Consider the following 16952-nt stretch of genomic DNA (forward strand, 5'->3'; position numbering starts at 1 on the left):
TCTCCAGTTAAAACGCTCTAAACAGATGATGGGAAAAAATATTGCCCAAGATCCCAAACAGTTGCCCACAATAAGAGGAGACAATGCTGGGCAAAATTGACATATGCCAAACATGAGCAAAAGGTACATCTGAAAACCTAAAACAACAGAGGAAATTCGGTAAGAGGAGAAAGGAAGCCTTTGGCTTCCTCTGAGACCAATCAAGACTCCTTTTGCCTGTTCCAGGAGTGAGGCATCTATGGCTGTGCAGCTTTGTTTTGCTTCTTCTCACTGTCCTTTCAAATCCTCTTTGCACTCAATAACTGCTGTTGTTCCTTAAACCCTAAAGACTTAAAAACTCTCAATGGCCTTTCAAAGCAATTCTTTAGAAAAGGAGTCCTGTCTCTCAAAGTGCTGGTTTGGAACAACAGGTTGCCATGGCAAAACATGGATGTATACAGTTGCAGGAAAAACAGTATGTGCATAAAGAAGGATGGAAATTATTTATGCCAAATTTGTTCATGTGTAAGGAGGCAACTTCTCAACAAACATTTGACATCGTATGTCCACAAACTGCAATAAACCAAAATACAAATTTATAGAAACACACAAAGTGTTTCACTAAGACTGAGGGAACTGCTGTTGTTTCATTCCAGGATTATTTTTTTTTTAACTTCTCAGTCATCCCATTAGCAATTTAGTCATCTTCTAGATTTATCCAACCCTTGTTGGGTCACAATAACAGAACTAAGGAGAGATTTTGTATCATTTCAGTTATGCTTGAGTCATGGTATAACTTACTGGTGGGGAAATTATCTTCATATGTTAATAAAAAAATCATCTATACTCAGAAACTAAGCACAGTAAGGATGGTTAGTATTGGATATCAAACTATTATGGTGGAAAAACTCACCTAAGAGTTTATTAAAGCTAGCAAGTAACTGTGAGTCACTGGCCAACCAAATTGTGAAATAGGATTACAGAGATTGAAAATGAGCATACACATGTATCTGATCATTGACAAAGAATTGTTTCACAACTGATAAGGAGTACCAATACAGATACACAGAAATCTAGCTGACAATTTTATATTATGAGGGATCAGTGAGTCGTACATACATGAGGAAGTTGGTTTAGCAGCTAAGGCTATTGTGGCTAGAAGGATTGTGTGTCCAGCCAGAAAGGCAGAAATATTCAGGGGCCATTGGTGACCTAGATATGAACAGGTACTGTACTCTGAATATACAGAGTAATAAAAATTCTCTCCATGCTATCAAGCAACTTCAGGGCATTACAAAAACTTCTATATTGTTTTCTAGGGGAAAAAATCCTGTGTTCATAAAGTCAAGACTATTGCTTGACTCAATAGTGTCTTTATTTAGTATATATATAAATTTACCACATTGGTTTTAACTGTATATTTCTACAGTAAAAAAAAAAACAAAAACCTTCATGAATGTATCTGCCACCCTAAAATTTGTGAGACTTGGCAAAAATCATTTGTCCATGGTTCTTTATTAAACTGGAGTGAGGTAGCAAACAGAATGCCACATAGTTCAATCCTGGACATGGCATTAATGCTTTAGATGAAGAAATGAGGGAATGTTTATCAAATTTGCAAAAGATTTTTTAAACATGGGTGGGATAGCTGAAAATAATGGTGGGCTGAAAATAACAGAATTAAAATTAATTGAAAGTTCTTTACTGACAAAGAGAAATCAGATGCTGCCAAAATAGTCAACTGGATTTTAATCTGCATTAATAAAGACATAGTGTAGTTTTTAAATTACAGGGCCAGGGGACTAGAAACAAAGTCCTCTGAAGAGAACTTGAGGGAAGTTGATATGTGAGAAAAGATGACTGGGAAGGGGCAGGAGAGAGAAAGAGACACGACAGCACTCCTCAAGTATCTGGAAATACTGTGCTGAAGAAGACCATGACCTGTTCACTAGCATACCAACGCTAGAGTAGAGTATCATTCTTAAATTGCAGGAAAGCAGCTTTTTTTTGGATGTGAAACCACACTTCCTTTGACCATAAAAGCAGTTTGATGGTGGAACTAGTTATCCAGAGAGACTGCGGGCTCTCCTTCACTGGAAATGTTCAAGCAGAGGCTGGGGGGCCAACTGAATTGGATGCTTTAATTTCTCTTTCCACAATGAGCAGCAAATAGGCTATGGGGTGCTAAAGGGTTTCCTCAAAAACCCTGCTCAGAGATATGCATCAACTCATGAGCACTGAATGCACATAGGGGATGCGCAATGCATGCCGCCCTTGTTATTGATATGCCTGGAAACTCCTGCTGGTCAATACGGCAAGGTCAGAGAAAGAGGAGACAGGGCTGATCTCTCTATATGCCTCCCTGGCTTTAGGGGGCATACAGTTATTTTCTTTAAACCCTCCCATTCCAATCAACCTGGGAGGCTAAGGGGACAAAACCTGGCTTTCTAGCTCCCTCCCCCCAAATAAGAAAGAGTTGAATGTCAGTGTTTTATTTTGTTTGAAAAAGCTATGTTTGTGCAGTCCCAGCTACTTGTATGCTTCCTTTTGGGCTAGAGAAATGGAACAGAACAGAACAGAACAGAACAGAACAGAACAGAACAGAACAGAACAGAACAGAACAGAACAGAACAGAATAGAATAGAATAGAATAGAATAGAATAGAATAGAATAGAATAGAATAGAATTAGTCCTCTTTTAGCAGCCATAACTGGGACCGGCAACTCAGCTGTTAAGCAAAACAGTCACTAAGTGAAACATCACAATCTTATGGTTTTATGTCAGTTTTCCTTTGCTTTACACACCTGCAAAGGTTGTAAATGCAAGGACTGGTCGCAAAGTTACCTTTTCATCACCATTGTAACTGTGAACGGTTGCAGTTTTCCACTTAGTAAAATGCAGTCTTGTAAAAGGCCATATACTCCAGAAATTTTGTTTCCACTACTACTGAATCTAATGGACAGAACAGCATTAGACTGGAAATTCAGACATGGGTTTCCAACTTTTCTGATATTCCCTATGCTTACAATCCTTGCAGGGTTTGGTTTCGTTTTGTTTTTTTGCATACGCCAGAGTATAAACTGTTTGGCACGCAACTCTCCTTTGATAGATGCAGCAAATGACTATAGGTTGCCTTAATGCTTATTCAAGGCAATGTTTCAGGTTGGTAACACATTATATCTCCTTAACTGGATTTGGTAATTCCTCTGTCCCTTCATCATCAGTTCTAAACCTGCATTAGCTTCTTTTAGGTACAAATTTTCAGTAATATTCTTCTAGACATATATAACCAACACCAGCTAACCAACAGATTGTTTATTCTCTCATTTTTAAAATGTTGGCAGAAGTGCCCTTTCTACACTTACGTAATGTTATGTAACTGAATATAAAGTTCTGTTTGCACTGAACTGTTGACTTTCTAGTTACTGATTCATATCATAATTCCATATTGCTCATTATCAAATACCATTCAATTATTCCTCTGCCTTGTGACATACATATCACATTTCCAGGTGTGTTTTTTTTAAGCAATAAAAAGAATACAAAGTGCCAAAAATATAAAGATAAGAGGTACTGCTGCATACTCTGCCTCCTGTTGCCGTATTGATGCGGGCAAATTTGGGGAATGAAGGGATGAAAGGTTATTTCTCCATGCACGCCTGAATCTTTTGGAATAAATAGTGAAAGTTTGTATTTGACTAATAAGTATCCTTTTCATGGTAAACACAGACAGGTACAATTTTCTAATAGAGACTCCTGACTCATAGTAATTTATTACTTTACAATGGGTGTAGTGACATGTATAGGGTGTCAAGAAGAAGTGTAGGTCCAATAGTTCCCACGCAAGCCAGCTGTTCCATCATGGAGCTATGTTGCATCTTCAAGTGCTTTGTTTTCCTAGAAAATGTCATTATATGTTCTTTAAGTATATTTGTGTCCTTTCCCAAAAAACTATAGAGCAATCAAACATGGTTTCCACTGCACACTATTAATCAGTCCAAAAGTTAGCATTATTTCATTTGAATACTGGGTGCATTGCATTTGTCACAGGCAAATTGAAATCATGGCAGAAGGCTGGACTTGCTAACTTTCAGTCAGCCACGAAGTAACTGTGTGTACTGGCTGGCAAAGTTTCCAGCATGCTGAACACTGAATCCTCTAATTGAATCCTGTATATTGTGTGTGCCTCAGCAGGTGGCAGCATCTGGCCAACCTTTTAGGGATTCAGAAACTAAGTGAGGTCAGTCCTGGATAGTATTTGGATGGGAGAATACAAGGGAACATCAGGCCTGCAGGCTAATCTGGAAAATTCAAAGGCATCCTGGAAGAAGACAGTGGCAAATTACTTACATATTATTGCCAAGAAATATCCATGGGCAAGTTCATGAAGTCTCCAATGGCTCAAGCCAACTCAACAGCATATTCCCTTTACTTTACCTGGCATATGGGCAGTATCCCTTGGACTACACTGGAACTTCAGCTGCTCTAGTTTCCCCATAGTAATTGTACTGACTGTAAAGGAATGTAGAGATGACCTTGGGGAAAGAATGTCTGAACCATTAAGGGAAGGGAAAAGGTCATTCAGTCCTGGGAAGTGGAAAGCCTGAGACAGAAACTCAGAGCAACTCCACCTTGATTCTGCTTGATACGGCTGATAGGGCTGAGAGAAACTCTGAGTGGCTTTCAAGATTCTATTATTGTACCCTGTAGCAATAAAGCAGCATTCCTGGAATTCATCTGGTGTCTGTTTCCTCACCTGGCTTTGTTCATTAGCTTTGGATTATACTCAGACATTCCCAATTCTTTAACCATAAAGTATTTCCATTCTTTTAGCTTCTTTTATACCCAGCATAAAAGTAATGCTAGAATAAATTGTAAGCCGGCCAGAGTCACCCTGTGGGGGAGATAGGCGACATATAAATTTAATTAAATAAATAAACAAACAAACCCAAGCCCATTATTCCTTCTCAATCCTACGTATTTCCAGACAATATAATTATTTTTGTCTTAAATATCCCATGAATTATGATGGCTACAAAAAAGTTTTAAATTTTTCTGTAAACAATTCTGCTTATTTGGGAAGCAAATTAGTTGGTTTTGGCCATGAACTAATAGCCATATATTGAATGACTGGGAAGAATGATATTATATTAATTCAAAATTTCTATTTCTATTTGTCTTTTGAATAGCACTAAATTTTGCAACTCAAGCTATATAATCTACATTTTGAAAATGTTCCTTTATTATGGAAATGAAGAACTTTATTTGTTTCACAGTTGGGTACACCACTCAATTCTCTGTGGGTCTCCAACATCCTCATAGGAAGAAAGAGACTATTCTGTGCTCTTTTAGCTGAAGAATAAAGAATCTTCACCGAATAGGCACATCAAAATTCCTTAGATCCATAGAAACACCATTGTTTTAAGTGCTGAACTTGGCAGATGCCTCAGAGTCTGTGTCTGTATATATAGACCTGTTATTTTGGTGACAGATATGTGGGTGAAGGATTGCCATCCTAGTATTGAAGAAACTGCTTTTTCCTACATGAAGATGCCATTTCCTAAGACCATTAAGATATCATCAGAGGTATTTCAGGGCCAACACTGAACTTTGGGAAGGTTGGGCAGCTGTAAGAAAACCTGGATTTGCTTTGTCTAAACCCCATTGCCACCAGCTTGTATATCCTTCTTTTAATTTGCTCAAGACAATACACTGATGTAAAGAAGGAGCTGTAGATTCCATTGGCTCATTCATTCTCTGTTAAGCAAGCAAAGGGTAGCAATGATGTGCTGGAGAAGCAACTGTTGAAAGTGTGACATGGGAGAAGGGCTTTGTCTAGCATTATGTCCATAGGAGCCTGATTCAGTATAGATTGATTACCCTGATAACACAATTCTTTCCTTTGCAGTAAGGCCCATCGATTTCAATACAGCTTATTGCTAGATACATGGATATAAGACGGCAGCATTTCTATGACTTTTCCTGCTGTCTCTTCTGCTTTGGTTGTTCAAAGGTTGACCTAGAGATTATTTTTATGTCCTGCTAATTTATTTCTTTACTTTTGGTTGTATAATGCCACGAATGTTCTCAGAATTCTAAAGCAAATTACAAATAGTAGTAGATGGATGAGTGGATGAAACATTAACGTTTGTATTTTTTTTGCCTCCACTGTCTTTTAGTCAGAGCAGAGGCTATCAGGATCAGAACTAAAGGGGGAAATAGAAGGAGGTGTGAATTTTTCCCTCTTTAGAATTTCAGTGATAGATTTGGCAGACTTTTTTTTTTTTTTGCTCATAGCTGAACTGATGGATTGCATTGCACTGGGGTACTCAAGAGATTTGCTTGAAAATTATATGGTGGTCAAAAATTCAACTAGATACTAGTCCACCGAAACGGAAGTTGTGCTATATATATGCAGTATATGATCAATGTGTGTGTGCACTCCTACGGAAGGAAGAATGTCACTGAACATATGCATAAATCTGCTTCTTTTAGCTAAATAGAAAATGAACATATAGGCAGTATAGGGATGAAAAATAAAAGCCTTTTTTATTTATTTACAAACATTTGTATGTTTCTCAAATAAAGTAAAGTAAAGTAAAGTAAAGTACAGTAAAGTAAAGTAAAGAATAGTGCATACTACATTTTATAGGTAAGAAAATTACTTTGTAAGATTCATCCTGAATGTAAAAGGGAATAATGTGAAACAAAACTTGGAAGATTCTTGTTATTAGAAAGTTTCAGGGGAAAATTATATGTTACATCTGGTTTTGAATGAATGTATATAAAATAAACAGGCTTCTTAAAGTGATAACCAGAGCTGTCAAATATTGCTTTTGTATACTTTTATACCATTTTTCCTTCCCTCAGTCTGATTGTAATGAGTTTAGAAGGAGTGATTTAAGATAATCAGACTTTTCTGTACTCAGAAAAAGCTAGAGAGATTTTCAAAAATCTCTTTGGAAACAATGTCAGGCTTTTGTTGTACTCTTGAATTTTAGAAATTAAAGAAGCAGCATTTCAGAAGTGTTAGTGGAGAGGGTCCAAAATTAGATATTATTTGCCTCTTGCAGGAAAGCAGGCAGCTGAACTGAAGAGTCCTTGCACTGTACATTAAAAATGTTATGCTACGACTTAAAAGGGCTTTATAGCTACTTGTTAACTGTGAACTTCGGTCAGACTCTGCTTCACAACAGCATGTGCTATGTAGATTGTGGGTAGTTACATTTTTCTCCTGACTGCACAGACTGCTGGGGGAAAGGTGAGGTGCATTTGATTTTTCGACCACCTGAAATGTTCACTTCTTCAAGACCTCTTCATTTTGGTTTCTGTGTCTTTCCTTCCACCTCCTTTCCCAGTCTGCACATGGATGAATGAGGAACATGATATCCCTCCTCTATCTGCTAGAGATGATTTTGAAGTTCCCATTTGGAAAAGGCAAAGTAAAGCAAACTATTGCTCTTAAAAATATCTTTAGTTATGTTTGTTACAACATGCTTTGGGCCAGAAAACAGGGGGCTTGTTTTCCCCTCCCTGGAGCAGCGCTGCCCTTCTCAGTAGCTCTTCTCACTGGCTACCAAGACTTTGTAAGTTAACATCAAACTTGGAGTGCTTAAGGCTGGGTCAGATGGGAGAGGATGGATGGGATGAGGAAAGCTGATTTAAGATAAAAAGGATTTTACTCTGGGCAAGCTCACATTCCCCCTTGCCTGGCCACACAAAGCCCCCAATGCATTCTACAAAACCTTTGTCAATCCCTGAGGTTTTACAGTCTTATGATATTATGGCCAAAGTCCAAACAATAACTTCAGGCATATTCATGGGCTTTTATGGGCCTGGTTAGACTTCTTTGTTTTGTTTTGTTTTGTTTCCTTGAGCAGCAGGTTTTCCCTCATGTTTCCAAAGCAGTTTGCAGGGACAGAGGGAGGGCTGATCGAGTTAGGCATCACACAGATCTCTGAATGTCTGTAGCCACTGAGGACACCTTCTTCTCCTTGCAAAACATTCAGGTGAGGCAGAACGAAGGTAAACAATGACATTATGCTGATCTCAAAATGCATGCTGCTCGTTGTACTGCATCTGTATATAGAAAGCACACTATAAACCAGATGGGCAGTTTGATCAGCTTCTCTTTACTGAATCTTCTCTTTCTTCCAAAGACCTCTGCATGGCGTCCATTGTCCTCTGTGCATATCTGTCCAGCAGAGCAATCCCATGAGAGGAGAAATGGGGAGGGTCCCAAAGGCAGCCAAGGAACTTAATGGCTGTTGGGTGTAGATCTCCACAGCCTGAGCATGACTAATCCTTACATGTGCTGTCTTCAAGGCTGCTTCTCTATCCCCATGACATGGTTGGTGTGCCCAGTTCCTGCTTTTTGCTTCTTAAGACCACTAAAGAAAGTCTGGCTACATCGCTGTGTGAAAAGTAGCCTTTTGAAAATTTCAGATATTCCCTGAGAAGAGGGAGAAGTCATGTTGAGACTTATGAATTCAGCAAAGACAGTATTGCAGATATTCACATAAATCATGATTTGTTTTACTGGTTTCCTGGTTTGTTTACTTCTTCAGTTAGCAGCCAGAGGATTTGGAAGAGTTCCAAGTTACTGGGAATAAACTAGGAATAGAGGAGATTCAAGACATGATAACACTTCTAGTCCAAAGATTAGCCATAGTTTTTGTCTTGGAACTGATTTGTACCTATTAAGCCAAAAACAAAGCAAGCAAACAAACAACAAAAGCTATCTTATTGTTTAGTCTTATTGTGGAAACTGTTAGTCAGGAAGGAGATGCTGGTCATCTTTCTTCCTCCAGAGTTCATAACTGCCTAGTGACAGGTTTTCTCTGCTCCTTTCCTAGGAAAAAGTATTAAACTCTAAGGAGAGATTAAGGGATATAAATAATGAGTGGAGAATAGTGTGAAGTTTAAAATGATCAGATTATACCCAGGGAAACCCAGATTTAAATCTCTTCTCTGGTTTGAAGTTCACGAGGTGGGGTGACTGTTGGTAATTTTTCTTCAAGACGAATGTCCTCAAAGGATTGTTGGAAAGGTAAATGGGAAAGAAAGGGAGGGAGGGAGGGAGGGAAATGAGAAAGGGGAATAATGCAAATTACCCTGATCTTCCTGGAAGAAAGCTGGGGTATAAATAAAACACAATTTGGGGTGTATGTCCGATTTCAGTTTCTAGCTTTCTCTGCAAGAGCTTTTGAAATTCTGACAGGGCAAAGATCGAGTCCTTGGACTCTTTCCCAAGGTGCAAGTAAGATACTGCCTTTTCTGTTCTACTAGGCAACATGGTCAAACAAAATACATTTTGCTAGAGAGTAAAGAAGATTCAAGGTCCGCATACTTGTCAACTCAAGAAAAAAGTAAAACCTAACTTTTCTAAAAGCCTAAATTTAGGTCCAGTTGCTAGAGGTTTGTTTCCCCCCCTTTCAATTAACACACATGCTGGAATAAGTAGTCCATGCACAATGAGGAATCATAACTCTGCTTCTCATTCTTCTGCAGCACATAGTACAGCCATTTATCCAAACTTGCCCACAGCGACTTACTCACTTTGTAATAAAATCTATGGGAAACCTTCTCAACTGCCATTCTCAAGCAGTGACTTCATCTCATGCCAAATATAGGGTCCACCTAGTGTCATTTCCATCAAAAACAACAGGAGTAAGAGGCAGCCATTTTTCCTATGTCTCTTTTACCTGCTGACATCTGTAAGGTAAGAATTTTTAAAATCAAACATTTTAAAATCAAATGAACAGTATGCAGTTCATTTATATGAATGGCCCACTATAGCTGTCTGTGCAAAACATGAAGCACAGGCCCACGCAAGACTGAGCAACTGGCCGAAGACAAACAGAAATTAGCAAAAATGGAAGAGTAACTGGACTGTAAGAAAACATCTGGAGATGCAGACAATGACTGCATGCAGGAAGAAGAAATAGAAGTGATTGTGGCAGGAGGTCAGAACAGAGTAGAGATAGGGAAGAAATTCATTTAGTTCGAATCTAAATGCAGACATGTCTAATTTTGCAATTTCAAGCCACCACAGAATCCGAAATGTAATTATCATGCAGATTTTGCCATTCTTCAAGTCTGGAGTGGAGCTCACCAATATTTCTTCATAAGTCTACTAAGAAGCAATCTGCACATCCACGGAAAAAGCATCAAATGCATTCTATATAAGGTAAATTATTTGCAAACTTAGCATCTCTTCAGCAAAATTGCAAACTTAGATATGTCCAGATTGAAGTCCGGACTTATCTGCAGCTTGGGGGCCAAGCAAAATGGACAGATTTGTTCACGCTTAGCATAAGCCTAATGTTAATTAGGCTACTTCATTAAGCTAGCTGGGGCCCAGAAGCAATACGCTTTCCAAAACAGAAAGGCCCGTTATATAAGGGAGGTTTTCAGAAGGTTGATTATGGAGCCAAGGTATTTCCTGTGCACAAATATAAAATGGTCCCTTCCAAGGGACTGAATGACATGTTTTCTGTAGCTCTCTGCAGTGGTGCTGACCCTAGCTGTACAACCTCACAGCATGCCACTGCAAGCCTTTTATGCACCGCTTCTCCTGCAAAACATCACATACCCTTCAATGGGCGTGGTTGACCTCCGCCACCCTGCAGCTCAGCCAGCGTGTGACTTGATCATTAACATGCCAGCCGGCTCGAAAGGAATGTGGGTGGGATTGCATCGACTGCACATTAGACCTCCCGGCTGTGTCTCCATCTCTGTCTCTACCCACCCTCCTTCCTAGTATTAATATATCCCCAGCTCACAGATTAGAAACGCAAACTGAGCTGTCCCAACCAGCACAGAAACCAGCTGGCCGCACTTAAACGGCATTTGCTTCTTGTGGCGTGTAGCCTAAGACCGCAGCTTCAGTTTTCTGCAGCAGTACCAAACATAAAAGCATTAAAAAATTTGAATCATGTGTAGTGGTCAGTTCTTTAAATAAATAAGTGGGTTTAGCACCTTTTAAAACATTCTCCAGCAAAGTATTCATTGCAAGGTCTTGAATGCTCCAGTCCAATCTGCTTTTTCATCGTTCCATATTTTGCCACGTTAGGCAGCTGTCACCACATTTTGCAAAGATTTTGCAAAGCACTCAAGTTCTGCTTGAGCACTGTCCTCCTTTGGGGCACCTGACAGCGTCATCCCCTAAGTTCTTCTTCATGGATTTTTGGCACTTTGCCCTCTGGACACAGTGCTCAGAAAGATGGGAAATAGATATTGTGCTTTATTGATAGGGCTTCTTATAAAATTATTAGGAGTTCAGGATGATGTGAATTTTATTGTTTTTATACAGTCTTGAAAGGAAGATAAGTAAAGGGGGAAAAATCCAAGACTGATTTTATTTGTTCATTCATTCATTCATTCATTCATTCATTCATTCATTCATTTATTATTAAATTTGTATGCTGCCCATCTACCCCAATGGGTGACTCTGGGCGGCTCACAATTAAAAATCAAAAACCTATAAACAATTAAAATATCCCATAAATAATTAAATACTCAATCCATTAAAATCCACTAAAAACAAACCCTATGCATAAATACTAAAGTCATTCAAGATGACGGGGGGGGGGGTAGAATCAATGACCCCACAAGCCACTTCCACTGACACGAGTCCCCATCCTGCCCCCAGGCCTTCTGGCACAGCCAGGATTTTACACCTTTTCTAAAGGCCATGAGAGTGGGTGCACTCCGCACCTCGGGAGGAAGATTGTTCCATAGAGCAGGGGCCACAGCAGAAAAGGCCCTCTTCCCAGATCCTTCCAGTCAAAATTCCTTCTTTGCTGCAGGTAGTTGGTGCTTCTGTCTCAGAACTACCTGCACTGATCGCCAGCAGACCACCAGACAGATTGCTTTCGTCTTCTTATTTGCAGATTTTGCAACCTGAACTTGGCAGCCTGCTATTGGGCTGGACAGAAAGGACAAAGACCCTGAATGCATGCCTGAAGGAGTAACCGTTTGCCTGTTCCTCTAATCTTTTTAAATACTGGCTTTTTTCCATCTGTTGTGGGGCAAAAATAGAGTCCAGCTCATTAGAGCAGGCAAAGGAGTAGAGTGTTCAAAGGGAACAACATACACTTAGTTGAAACTGTGGTAGTGGCGGGGAAAATCTACCCTCTCCCCCCCAAAATGCAGAAAAACATATATAATATTTAGATTATGCCTATTGGATCTAACTGACCAAGACTTCATTTATTTTACTCTCTTCACAACATGAAATGTATTATAATTTAGTACTCTTTCATATGCTCTTGGGCCTATTTATGATATATTCAGATCAATCCTGTGCATGTTGATTTAAGGGCCGAGTCTGTTAAATGTCTCGTTTAACTTTCCGCAAGTAACAGCTAGAGAAAGGAAGTGGCCCTGTTCCATTACAGAGCTACCAGATTTGGCCTGCAAAAATCGAAACCACAAGACGATAGCAAAGAATTTGAGTTTTGTATATCTCTTTGCTGACATCTAATGGTCCTCCTGATTTTTGCAACTCAGATTTGGTAACTGTACTCCATCAATTCTTTCTCTCCTTGAACAGTTTCCATTTACCCATTACTAAAGACTACAATTTAAGGTTCAGAATCAGTGCCTTTATTTTCCTCTTCCTTAACCTTCCCTTTTTCCTTTCCTGGGTAATCCTATAATAAATGACTTCCTTGTTTTCACTAATTGCATCTCAGCTGAGTAATTTTTTTAAAAAAGCTGAAAGAGGTTAGGCTGCTTTTTGTCTGAGGAAATAAACACAACTAGCCAGCATTGCTATTATTTCTTCCAGTTTCTTCTAATCAAGCATTCCCAAGATGTGGAGCTCACATAATCAAGACAATGGGGAAAAAGAAACATCCATTTCATGTCTGCCATCCAATGATGTATTCCATTTCTCTCTGTCAAATGACACTAATTAAGGTAAGTGGCGGATGGAAATTCTGTATTTCAGTTGGGAAGCAGAGTTGTTTTATCTGGATTCATATTTACTTTAAGATTAAAAATATTCCAGTTTAGTTTTAGTCCACATAAAAGTCCCATTGCTGCCAACTCCAGTGCAGCTGTCATCACCAAAATATATCTTCATAAAATGGGAAACGGGAGGAAAGAAAGTTCTTCTTTATTAGAACAGATATATGTGAATGATTTTATGTGGATTCTGTATCCAACTGTGTGGAAGGAATTTTGAAGGATGCAGTTTTTTGGCACTGAAATATGAAACCAGCATCAGTTAAAACAGCCTTTTCCAGCCTAGTGCCTTGCAAAGCTTTGGAACTGCAGCTGTTGTCCTCCTCAGCCAGAATAGTCAATGCTGGGCAGTCTAGCTATTCTGGAAGGAGCTGTCCCCAAAATACCAGTTTGCAAAAGGCTGGAGTAAGCAAGCTCCCAAACACATTCATCTGAAGACCACAGGTCAGGGGAGAACAGGTAGGAACCATAAATGGGTGGGGCTACAGCTTCCTCCCATTCTGGGTTTCTCATATAGTTTCTAGTCACCTGGAGCCGCTTTGGTGTAAGGCTCCAGGTTAGAAACCGGGAGACCATGAGTTCTAGTCCTGCCTTAGGCACAAAGCCAGCTGGGTGACCTTGGGCCAGTCCTAGGAAGAAAGCCCTAGGAAGGAGACAATGGCAAACCACTTCTGAAAAATCTTGCCAAGAAAATTGCAGGGACTGGTCCAGGCAGTTGCCGGGAGTCAAAAACTGATTTGAAGGCACACACGCACACACAAATATCTAGTCATCCATTCACAAAAGAATGCTTCCTATCCTATTATCATCTCTCCAATCTCTTTTCCTAAGAACACTTCCCATTTTCCATCTCTGGAAATGCACCCTATTCAACCCTCATTCATTTTGCCCCCAGCATCCCATTCTTTCTCCCACACACTCTGTTCATACAACCACTTTCTCTCCTTCTCTTCCTTCTTTCTCCACACTTTCCTTTGTAGCCATCTCCCCTCCTCCCTTACTCCCAAGCTTAGAAAAGCAGACTTTGCACCAATAGAAGGCATTTTTCCCCTAAGGTGATTCCTGCATCTGAGGGGTGTTTGATTTGGTAGAAGATGAAACTGTGAAGGAATAGAAGAGTTAGCGTGAGGCAAGTTTGACTTGTGGTAAATACATGAAAATGTCTCCATAATTTCACTGGCAAGAATAGAGAAGTGGTTTTCCACTGTCTTCCCAACACTTTTGTTCCCACTTCCCACATCTAGGAATGGTAATTGGCCTAATCAAGATTTTAGCACTATGTCCCAAAATCAAAAAGCCTCACAAGAGATTTGAATGGCCTATAATGATACTGAAGGAAAAAATCATGTCCCATTGGGACGGATAAAGGGAGAATAAAGAACAAAACTATACCATGGTAAGGATTTTTTAAAAATCAGGTTTTATGAGAAAGAGGACAATCTGCTCATCATTTTGATTTACAAGATTGTTTTGAGAAGCCTGAAGCCTAATCATAATAAGTGGGAAACATAAATAAAATTAGGCCATATTTGCTATGATGCTTTAATTGTTTGCCTGAAATAAATTGAAACTAACATCAGTTGGCACAGTCTTCAGGATTTATTTTACTTTTACTTTATTTATGAAATTAATAAACTGCTTCAATTTAAAGACTCTAAGAGGTGTACCAGAGTAACAGCAAAAGCAAATGCAAAACAGAACACTAAAATCAATGATATACAAGAAATCTATTAGATTAAAGATACTCAACAATATGAAGTTATTCAGTATGAAATTCTGTTCTTGAGGGAAAAGAGCAAGACAAGCACAATAATACATAGATTTTTTTAAAAAATTGAATTAATATGATGTGAATTGTTTGGTTAAAGTATAATCGATAGGCAGGCAGGCTGGCAGGCAGACAAGTGTATCAAATCATAATATTTATGTGTGAAAGTACAGTGATACCTCGGGATACGAACTTAATGCGTTCCGTGACTCTGGGCGTATCCCGAGTTGGTCGTAACCCGACCCAAATTTCCCCATAGGGTTCAATGTAAATCCGGTTAATCCGTTCCGCCCTCCGAATTTGGTCGCAACCCGAAGCAAATTTTCCCATAAGGTTCAATGTAATTACCGTTAATCCGTTCTGGCGTCCGCGGACCACGCGTCAGGGGCGGGAGAACGGCCGGGGGCGGCGCAGCACGGCAGGAGAGCGGCCGGGTGCGGCGGGACGGGAGAACGGCCGGGCGCGGCGCAGCGCAGCGGGAGAGCGGCCGGGCACCGTGCAGCGCGGCAGGAGAGCAGCCGGGCGCCGCGCAGCGTGGCAGGAAAACAGCTGGGCGCCACGCGGCGCGGTGGGAAAACGGCCGTGGACCACGTGTCAGGGCAGAAAAATGACCGTACCCCGAGGTGGAGTTTGCACATCAAGGTAAATTTTTGCGGCCGGAGCTGGTCGTAACCCGAAAAGTTCGTTAGTAGAGGCATTCGTATCCCGAGGTACCACTGTAAATGGTTTAAACATAAAACAATTAGCCATTTGTGATAGACATTATTAGTGGCTCATTGCAAATGCTGGAAGGTAATTTTTTTTAATTAGTTGGAGTAAAAAAATAGGAATCACGTGGGATAATTTTAAAACTCTATGCCACTAGCCATTTGGCCTTTTGGCTAATTTCTTGAAGGGCCATTCTACAACAAAGTGGACTGTGGATTTCTGATCCAAAGTGCATTATAGTCAGATATATATCTGTAATCTCCAGCACTCAATTGATGGATAAATCTGATATAACTGAATTGCATGGATGGTGCTGGAGAGAGGGAAAAGTACTTTAATCTCAAAGGGACAGTTGTTTTGTATATACCTCAAAGTAGTCTCTTCAAATGCTTTCATACGGGTAACGCTGTTGTCTAAAGTACTTGCTGTCTAACCTTAAATAAAATTATCCATGCTTAATTTCTGAAAAGAGCAAAGAGGAATATGGCAGGACCCAAAGGTGGCAAGAAGAAATCATGCATTAGAAGTGGAAGGCATAAGAAGCATATTTGGGGATCAAGAATAGACACTCTATGTATGCTCCAGATTGGATCTGGCATCAAAACTGATAAGAACCTTTAACAAGTTTTTTAACTTTCCTGGTATCAAACTAAATCTGAATTTGGAGGGATTTAATATTTATTTATTAATTCATATCCTGTCAACCGCAAGGGGACTCAAAGTGGTTTATAGAATACAAGGTAAAGCAATGATTGAAAGCATTAAAATCCCTATTAGGAAGTTTGAGTACAATGCTTATTTTTAGTCCTTTTTCAAAGGTCAACAATGCAGTTTATTGTAACTTCAGGAAGGAAAATTTCCTAGAATTCAAGAATAGCTGCTGACTTTGAACCACTGCCAGATGACCTTATGCTGATCTTAATTCATTCTGGGATCAGTGAGGATCATGTAAGATGGAACCAAGCAATATTGGGTTTTCTGAGTAATCACTGGGAATTTATATTTTAATTGTAAATAAAGTTATTAGATTAAAGAAAAGATGGTTGGAGAAAAATTTTATTTTTTGTCTTGCTGATTCATTCCACAAATTATTCATTTGGAAATGGAAAGTAAAGCTATTATTGTCAATCCCAAGAAAGATATAAGGGGGAAAAACCTACCCAATATCTGCCTCTTGAGCAAACTCAACTTCCCAGTGGAATCTCAAAGGATGCTATTGTTTTGCTGGAGATAAAACAGAACTATTCTGTAATCTGAGACAAGACACATCTTTATTTCATCAGGGTCCAATTCACAAAGGATAAAGAACCAAACAGGAACAGAGCCCTATGAACTTTGGAGGAAAGGAGATGCTGTCATGGTTGAGCCATGTGAAAAGCACAATAATACCAATACAAACCGAAGAAGCAAAGGACAGAGTCACAAGGCAAAAGAAGCATTTTAAAGAAAAAGATGACAACATGTATGTGTGCAGACACACACGAACAAAGAGTATCAGGAAAAACCAATTGTAAAGTATTGTCTA

At 39.5% G+C, this 16952-nt stretch overlaps 1 long non-coding RNA gene across 3 annotated transcripts in view; it reads left to right on the top strand.

Moving 5' to 3' along the window:
* The first annotated feature begins 7334 nt into the window (after positions 1-7334).
* Positions 7335-16952, top strand: part of LOC112541631 (uncharacterized) — a 47247-nt gene continuing 37629 nt past the window's right edge. The window contains exons 1-3 of one of the 3 annotated variants that reach the window (XR_015794746.1): positions 7335-7988; positions 9268-10168; positions 12773-12903. This is a non-coding gene — a long non-coding RNA (uncharacterized LOC112541631). Of the gene's footprint in view, positions 10169-12772; positions 12904-16952 lie in introns of all 3 variants that reach the window. The other 2 variants (XR_015794747.1, XR_003085618.2) reach the window with 2 other exon arrangements.

The sequence above is a fragment of the Python bivittatus genome, unplaced genomic scaffold, assembly GCF_059951505.1.
Source record: "Python bivittatus isolate LINGU-HERP-01145 unplaced genomic scaffold, Pbiv_v1 ctg000080_np1212, whole genome shotgun sequence".
Lineage (NCBI taxonomy): Eukaryota > Metazoa > Chordata > Lepidosauria > Squamata > Pythonidae > Python > Python bivittatus.